This window comes from Crinia signifera, chromosome 1 (assembly GCF_055691185.1).
Source record: "Crinia signifera chromosome 1, ASM5569118v1, whole genome shotgun sequence".
NCBI lineage: Eukaryota > Metazoa > Chordata > Amphibia > Anura > Myobatrachidae > Crinia > Crinia signifera.
The window spans coordinates 444,781,010-444,789,830 of record NC_139217.1 but is presented as its reverse complement, the minus strand read 5'-3'; the positions used below and the strand labels follow the sequence as shown (position 1 = coordinate 444,789,830).

Here is an 8,821-nt window from a genome sequence, read left to right as displayed (position 1 = left end):
TGCATTGGCCAATCATTCACCGTAAACCAGGCCCCTGATGGTGGGATCTGATCCAGCAAGGTGTGTCGATTTTAGGCACAATGGGACAGTTTATTAGCAGTCTTTCAATGACTTCTCTTGTACCAGTCTGTATTGAACTTCACCAGAACCGGTGACATCATATTTCTGGACAGAACAGGTGTATTGCTGTGGAGATCTGCACTGCACAAGGACACCAGACCACAGGAAGGCTTGGACTTATTTGCTGATGGCTGCTGGCTGCTGTTTGTTCTGTGGTGAGTGGACATTGCAGTTGCATGCTGACATCCAATATTCATTTTTTTTTCTTTCCAAATCGGGCAGCATGGTATCAGCAAAGTCTGCAGGAAAACTTTCTAAAAGAGCACAGAATACAGCAACTTCTATTACTTTTATTTCATGCCTGTCCTTGATGAGTTCATAAATTGCAGAATATCAGCTCCTAATAGGTTAACACAACATGTTAGTGATGTGAGGAATTATACTTAGTATGGGCGTTCATTTACCATTGATAGGTTAAGGGGTTGGCTTACTCTTCTGGAGTAGGAGTGTCTGTCCGCCCACCCAAGTACCCTTCAATGTACTTCCTCATTTAGTTCATTTGATATTTCTATTTCACACACAGACATTACACATAATTGTATTACTAAGAGACTGTAGTTTCTGCCCTGTGTGAAGATCAACATGGAGTACTGCGTCTTCATACCTTCCCACGAGGTTAGTCAAGATGTTCTTTTTCCTTGAATATCTATCTGTGCTAAAACATTACCTTTTGGGTTTATTTGATGATCAACTATAAGGTCTGTCTCTAAAGTTGAACAACATTTTATACGGGCGCTTTGTTCTAATACACATATACATATTTCCTCTTTTCTATATTTTTTTCCAACTTCCTCTAAATCTTTAAAAATCTGTAATTACACTTAATATTACATATGAACAAATTTAATGTGCAATGTAACAGGCAAAACAGTGCTGGTGGCTGCTAATTATAATATATGTAGACAAACAGGAGCAAATCCTGTCCCTCACCAGATAACTGTGACACATAAACACAATGTACATAATTTTATATATTTTCTGAATAAGAAACATTTGGCCTAGGGGTGCCTTGAAAACATTTCTATGCTAACAATCTATAGTTAGCAGCATTTGTCATTATAGTGTTCTACTGTACCATTTCAAATGGTCTGCTTCTGACAATTTGCTCTAAATCTATTCAACAAACATCTACACATACACATATATATATACATATACATACACATAACAATAGCTTATTATAACTAAATTCTAGAGGACTTAACAATATTAAGCATTTCATTCAGGTCTTGGAATTAGTTCCCCTTTTTTATTTTGTGTCACAGGAAGCATCTGGACTGTGAAATACATCTCTGTCTTTTGTATGTGGTATGAGTTCTGATTGCGCTACACTGAGTAATATTGTGCTCTGGTGGGTTCATTTATCACAATGCTGTAAGTACATATACTATTATACTTGTTGTGATAAGTCTCAAATACCCAAATAATCCTGTAACCAATAACCGTGTATAACCTGGCTCCCCTTCCTTTCTTTATCTGCAACAACCTGACAATCGGAACGCTCCATTCAAGCTCCTGCTCCCTCTCCAATGGACTGATCAAATCCAATGAGTGTGGCCTTATCCACTTGCGGCGAGGCAGGATGTAATGTTGTGCAAGGAAGTATAACTGTGTATTACTGGCTTCGGATTTGTTATGGATCTGTCTAAGGCTGCTGTATGAAAATCAACAAACCCCTTCCACCATCTCAATCTATCTCTATGAATGAGACATTGACCAATAGTACCTGTGAGAGTGCTGCTATTTTGAATGCATTTAAACACCAAGAATAAATTTGACCTTCAACTTTTTTCCACCAATTCTGTCTCTAAATGGCAACCAACAATAATAACAAAATCTACTACTTTGTGTTCATCAGTGAGCTGAACAGTTGACTGAATTTATACTCATTATTTTTGTCTTAAAATAATGCCCACTAAAATTATCAAACCAAAATACAATACTACATTTACAATCTGAACAAGGTGTGACATGGAGCAATGTGACAATGTGAATTTGCAAGTCTCCTTTCTTTATTCTCTATTAAAAAACCTCATAATATTAATTTCAAAAACCTCTGTTTCAAATATGACAACTCAATACTAGGACAGTTTGTCTGATCATTTCATTTTGTACATTAACTGTAGTTTTAAAATCTGTTGGTCTTGTTACCGCAATTGTGATTCTCTATAATAATCTTTTATCTTATAACATAGGACTATACTATTTCTACACTTTACACAAGTTCCACGTAGTGACATAGGTCATAGAGACCACTATTCCATAAGGGCTGTGTCCTAATTGGTTCAATATAACACTGTGTACACACAGCACAATTTAGCATGAAATTTTAGATGACACTGAACCTTATTCACCTTAATATTTACCAGACAGTCAGACAACACAAAACATTTTTACGGATATCCTTCTACAGCGTTAACTCGAAGTGATACTGCAGGGTGTTATCCTTCATGCTGGTTCCGTGAAGGTAACCGTTGTCCAATCATTCACTCAACATTTACTTTAGACAGAACAGTATAACAAACATTTGAAATGTCACAAAGGATTATTTCAAAATACAATGCATTGTTAAATGTGTGTGATCTGAATATTTCGGGTTACTAAAAATGGCTTAAAAAGGGTGACATAAATGTATAATTTGTTCCATATAAACGTGGCTAGACTGATGCACAGAGAGGGTCTGACTAAGCAACAGTGATCGTAAATCAACCAATCTTCTGTTTGCTTACCCGGGGTTGTCAGAGTCTCCCTGCGTTATCCAGCATAGAACTGAGACCATTAGATGTACCCCTTTTGTTTGCCATTCCGGACGTGCAGCCCCCATATAATAGCGTGAAATAATTACCTTCGATATATTCAGTCACCTCTGGTTTACCTCACCTTTACTGATCTGATCAGGAGAATACAAGAATAATAAACAACACAGGTTCATCATTACAAGTATTCTATCGTTTATTTGCACGGACACATATTTGTACAGTAACAAAAGCATGGAACCTCCCTTCAGGGGTAGGTCTTACAGGAAATTCATACATATTCATTATGACCCTCCTCAATAGGGTTGGGCTTCAACCAGAATATTGGTTCAAACATGATTTGCGTAGCAGACGTGCACTTCCATTTTGTAACAAAGGAGTGGTCTTCCAGTAAACTGGATTACCCTAGACCTCCCATATTCCTGCCCCCTAATGCTGTTTGTCTGTAAATAACTTATGCCTTACATGGTCCGAAATCTGCTTCTAGCTGACTCCTGTGGTCACTGACCACTGTCTGGAAACACAGCACTTCCTCAAACCTGGGTGTAACTTCATGTTTCAGCAAACGCTGCAAAAGCCAAATATCAGCTTACAAATCACATTGTTTAACTTATTGTGAAATTTATCAGCTCATATGTGCTTTGTAATAATTCTTATCTATTACCCATATGAATATGCAGACCCCAGGGGGGTCTCTATCACCACTATTGCATAACCCTTCCTCCCCGCATCCTAACCTTCCCTCTACTGCAGCATTACTCTCCCTCCTTGCAGCCTAACCTTTCCTCCCCTGCAGCCTAACTTTAGCCCTCCCTACAGCTTTAAACTCCCTCCCCTGCAGCCTAACCCTTAATCCCTGCATTTCAACCCTCCCTGCAGCCTAACCATAAACCTCCCCGCTAGTACCTAACCCTCCCTACCAGCAGCCTAACCCTAACTTTCTCCACTGTCACAGCCTAACCCTAAGTCCCCCTAGTCCCTAAACTTACCTTCCCCGACCTAACCCAAACACGCTATGGCATACTTACATTCAGCATCAGAGCAGTCATGATTTCGGCGCGGGCATCCTCATTGATTGATGTTGGTATTCCTACACTGGTCTCCTAGCAGTAATCAGGATGCCGTTTTTGGCATCTCTCTGCCGTCCTTTATCTCATAGACCGCAAGCTCCCATTTACACTCTTGGTTTTCACCTTTCACTACCCTTGTCTCCAGTGTGGTCCCAGCCAGATGTACTAAGCTTGAGAAGTGATAAATGTAGAGCGATAAACCACCAGACAATCAGCTATTAACTGCCATGCTACAGGCTGTGTTTGAAAAATAGGGAAGACAGAGTGTGTGTATGAATAACCACACACATCCAGAGAGCGCCACACAATTGGAAATGGTACAAAGTATTGTTAATTTATTAATACATACATAAAATGAAACTATACCATTGGTACAGACTTACAATAAAAAGATTTTTTTATAAATAAAAAAGCATGTTACACTCCTTTGTGAATTATAGCAGCAGCTAATAGTCCCGGTATTGGGTATTTTGAATAAGCTCTCCTCTTAGCCAGAATTTAAATGATATTAGTCCAGCCCAACATTCAAACAATGACAGTTCTAGTGGGGGATCACTGAATAATAAATAGCCGATGATTGTATAATAGCTCTGTCTTGTCCGCAGATGGCTCTAGCTACTCCGCCAGCTGTCGTCGCCTGTTGACGACCAGCTGATTTCTCAGTGAGCAGAGAGCGAGCTGTCCGCCTTCGGCAACAGCTCAGATGGAACATGCTGAATTGCCGGGGACTTGGGAAGACAGTGTGCGGTGCAGTTTAACTCACCCAGACTTATGTATTCTGCCGATGAACCGCTAGCGTGGTCGGTGCTGTAAACGCTGGGGAGACCTTGTTGTTGGATAATGCAGAGAATCGGCTGAATGAATGAAGATGCTGCGGAAACCTTGTATGGAGGCTGCTGGAAATAATTTCACATGTGGAGTAAACCTTGGCTCTGTATCTTGACGCGTTTCTCCGCTATAACTCTGTGTAGTGGTTTCTCCACCCTTCTGAAGAAATCATTCCATGGTCAGTGTAGACTGACTTTTATTTTTGTTGAATTCTGTCAAAGAGGGGGCGAATGATGTCAGCCGTCTGCCTTCAGCAGGCATCGGCCCAGCCTGCATTTCCAGGGGAACGCCCAGCATTTTCATTAGGAGGTGTGAGCAGCCAGATTTTTATCCAGACACTGGTTGTATGTATTTTACCTTTTTATATACTTTTTGGACTTATTTTAATTTTTAGATTTTTTGTGGATTTTTTTTATTTTTGTTTGCTCTTGTGTGTATTTGGACCTTATATTTTATCTCATGGATTCTGTATAAAGCCCATTTTTGTACATTTCCTTGCATGGAGAAGGGAAACCTCTCTTTTTTATTATTAAAATACAAATTTTTAAATTAACAGTGCCTCAGGAATTCCTTGAAGGATTATCGCTGTTGCAGTTACAAAGAAACCTTGATATTCTTGCATACAACATTCTGAGTGAGTAAATGGTACGCCCCTTGGATATTTACACCTCTTTCAAAATCATCTGTGAATAATGATATAAAGTAAAAATAAACCGCTATATGTGTTACCCTCTCATTGACCTCAGTAAGTGGGATATGCCATTTTAGCCTTATTGACATATGGTTTTGTCCAACAAGGGGATTGAAAGGGAAAAGAAACCACTATTAAGTGTTGATCGTATACTGTTTCTCGTAAGTGGGATACGCCACCCAATTTCATCCTCAATGCACTCAAAAGATACCTGGATTTGTTTAATGTTCCCCACATTGACGTGAGCAATGTACGCCAGCAGTGGCTCACCATCTTATCGGTATAAAGAAACCTCTATGTGTATGGTTAAACACCCATTCTATGTGAGTGCGGTACGTTGCTCCAGTTTTGCATCTGCAACATATCATTGCACATCTTCCAGCCCCTCCTATAGACGTGGATGAGACACCTGCAGGAATATTGCAATATCTCAAAAATTACTGCTTAGATTAAAAAAAAAAAAATACTAGGACACTGAGTTATTGACACACTTGTTTTATTTGTATTTTTCCACATATTTGTTGAGCATCGATCACCTATCACCATAAGGCTCACTTACTTTAAAATTTGGGATGTCACAGGATCTTCTGTGATAACCAGGATTGAAAGAAATTCAGAGACACTCACTAAAGAACTTTATGTAAAGACGTAACAAACCCTTTTAATTTTTTCATGTTTTTTGTTTAATGTTTCAGAATTGTGTACACCATTTACACTATTTACAATTTTGCACCACTAGATAACGTTGATTCCACCCCGCTTTTCTGTTTTGGATTAAGCTATAGATCTGGTAAGATCTATCTAGGTATAAACCCATCTTCAGTCAGCACTGTGCCCGAACCACCAACACTATCCCCCTTTTTTTGCACAGTTTTCATTAGGATACCCATAAAATATTAGGCATTCCCCAGCACCAGCCCCGTTTCCACCCCTGTCCACCCTTGACCCTCCCTCCCTGCAATGAATGGCCCGATGGGTGTGTAACATCGGGGCTGCAGACAAATTAATTATAACCCTTTCACACCAGAAATGCAGAGACCAACCCGGGAATTAAATTCCAGGGACATGCAGGGACATTCCTGGGTTGGGACCCATTCACACATGCTTTTGAAGCAGTGACAACCCGGGTCGGCACCTTTCACACTGAACCCGGGATGACCCTGCATTTCTATCAGAATATCATTGAAAATGGCCTTTTTTAGGCTCACAAAGATGAAGTAATTAGGGAGAGGGGTAAAGGGAGAGAGGGCGGGCCTTAGCAGACATTGCAGGCTTTCAGGGGTGACCTAGCACTGCTGGGGTCTGTTGTGCTACACAGCTTGCACAGTGTCTTCCTGTATGCTGTGTGATTGCCAATGCAGACATTCTTGGCTTTCAGGGGGTTAAAATGCACTTCTGGGGTCTGTGGTGCCACAGAACATGCACACGGTCTCCCTGCACGCTGTATGCTGCCTCTGGGCGTGTCTGTGAGTGTCCACCACATCAGGAAGTTGCCCTGCTAGCAAATCAGCATTAGCAGAGGCAGCACGGGAAGGAGGGACATGTCCCTGCACCTTTTACACCAGCCAGTAACCCTGGAAGGACCCGGGAGCAACCCTGCTACCTAGCAGGGTTGAATTTCCGGCAAATTAACCTGGGAATTTGTCCCTGGAACCTTTCACACCAGAGCTAGTCCCGGGTTGTTCCCGGACCCAACACCACGGAATTTAGGCTGGTGTGAAAGGGGTAGTATCACTGCGAGTGATCCCTAAATCGTCCCCTTAGTTCATTATACTAATAAACTAGGTACAAGTTCATTCAGTAAACAATGGTACTGTATGTCACAAAGAACTGATATGGATGCAGACATTACAGATCACAGAAGGTTAAGTTAGTTGATTTGTCATTTTTATATCAACTAAATATAATTGTATTCATTGATTGTGGCATATTGAATGTACATTAATTTACCATTTTTTAAATCTATTTTGTTTAGAAATCACATTTTGTTATTAGAAAAAAGGGGCTTTCTTTGGGACCCAAAGGGCCAGAAAAGTAAAAGGGGCGTCTGTATGTGTGTTGAGCCAAGCTGCTCCCACTATGGGGGTGTCAAGCCCCAATTATTATAGAGGAAGAAAAACAACAAGGGTGTGGAGCGCTAATGAGCTGATCGGATCAATTGAGTATTACAATATGATTTATTAGTCTAAAGAGTATATAATAAAATATTTAGCAATTAAATATCAACAGTTGTACACAAAATTTTGGCCATAAAATGATACAGTATAATTCATAAAGGACAGTTGGAAATTGTATACTTATACATTTTAGCGATCCCTCTGGTCTTTATGCTTTTGTAATAATAGGATCTCCTGGTGCAGTCCGTGCTTGATTATATAAAGGAATCCATTAACCTTGCTGGATGAGCTGTATTCGCTGGAGGGAGTAGTGTATCCTCAAGTTATTAGTGGTGTCCTCACGATTGTGCGAAAGGTCAATCCAAAGATTAAGCAGGTGGTGGTATCCCAGATGGAAATATCGTATTTGTCACGGCTGGTTGCCAGGTAAAAGCAAATGTAGACCAGTGTACTGTAGCCAGGGGGATACAGGTCCATTCAGTCCAATATGCAGTTAAAAGGTAGTTAAAACAAAGGAGCACCAGCTTGTTTTAACTACCTTTTAACTGCATATTGGACTGAATGGACCTGTATCCCCCTGGCTACAGTACACTGGTCTACATTTGCTTTTACCTGGCAACCAGCCGTGACAAATACGATATTTCCATCTGGGATACCACCACCTGCTTAATCTTTGGATTGGACTTTCGCACAATCGTGAGGACACCACTAATAACTTGAGGATACACTACTCCCTCCAGAGAATACAGCTCATCCAGCAAGGTTTATGGATTCCTTTATATAATCAAGCACGGACTGCACCAGGAGATCCTATTATTACAAAAGCATAAAGACCAGAGGGATCGCTAAAATGTATAAGTATACAATTTCCAACTGTCCTTTATGAATTATACTGTATCATTTTATGGCCAATTTTGTGTACAACTGTTGATATTTAATTGCTAAATATTTTATTATATACTTTTTAGACTAATAAATCATATTGTAATACTCAATTGATCCGATCAGCTCATTAGCGCTCCACACCCTTGACATTTTGTTATTAGACACACTATACTATATTTTTTAGACGGGTGAAATGTAATAGCCTCTGAACTTGGGCCTTTTGTTTAAAGGCCCAAGACGTGGTGTTGCCTTTATTATTGCCCTTTAAACATTTAATTGTTTTTAAATGTAGCACTTCTATGCTACTAATATTAATAAATCTATGCTTTTTGAATTATCCTAAGTATTTTTCTT

General features: G+C 39.9%; 1 long non-coding RNA gene across 1 annotated transcript; it reads left to right on the top strand.

The window, feature by feature from the left end:
• The first annotated feature begins 614 nt into the window (after positions 1-614).
• On the top strand, positions 615-1,909 carry LOC146020653 (uncharacterized). The gene is made up of 3 exons (XR_014450826.1): positions 615-735; positions 1,386-1,494; positions 1,633-1,909. It is a non-coding gene; the product is annotated as an uncharacterized LOC146020653 (long non-coding RNA).
• Positions 1,910-8,821: the final 6,912 nt, after the last annotated feature.